The following is a 731-nucleotide window of genomic DNA, read 5'->3' as shown; positions in this document are numbered from 1 at the left end:
GACCCCGAAACAGCACCCCGACCCCGACAAGGCACCCCGACCCCCGACACCTCCCGAAAAGGTGTTATTTGGCCTTCCAGAGGCCGACGGGGTCATATATTTGTGAATTATTAGTTAGGTCATATATTCTTCGATTTTGTTATGAAAAACATCATATATAATTGTGTTGACCGGGTAGTTTTAAATGTGCAATTGTTTCATCGCTGCGAGGTTTGGTGTTCGACGACCTCGCCGTGCGTCTGACGAGCTCTGCTCCTTCATTCGTGGGTGAGCACAAATGACATGTCCTCCTCCCCCATTAATTATTTGCTCTATTCCGATGAAACTTGATAGCTAGCTATATATGTGTCTTAAGTCATCAGTATGCGTAACCAATATGTGTCTCCTGTTCGAAAGCGTCATAGTTATAAATATGCATGCATTTGCATATTTATAACCTTGATTCTTTCGAATTGTCCAACGCTATCCATGGACAGCCCAAGTATGTGTAGATTGGGTTCGTTTTCCCATATGCTTTGCTCCGGATCCGACGCATAAATTTCGTCAGTGCCTCCCCTGTTGTTCTCCGGGTACACATCCTCTCTGTTTATTGTAGAGACGTGTATCAGGAGAATAGCGGGGAGGTGCTGCCGAAATTTTGTGTCGGATCCGGAGCATAGCATGGGAAAATGAACCCAATCTACACATACATGGGTGGGATTAGGACCTATCATTACCTATTAGAGTGTAGG

The sequence above is a fragment of the Triticum dicoccoides genome, chromosome 1A, assembly GCF_002162155.2.
Source record: "Triticum dicoccoides isolate Atlit2015 ecotype Zavitan chromosome 1A, WEW_v2.0, whole genome shotgun sequence".
In the NCBI taxonomy this organism is placed as follows: Eukaryota; Viridiplantae; Streptophyta; class Magnoliopsida; order Poales; family Poaceae; genus Triticum; species Triticum dicoccoides.
The sequence above is the reverse complement of the archived record's forward strand: the minus strand, read 5'-3'. Positions refer to the sequence as shown.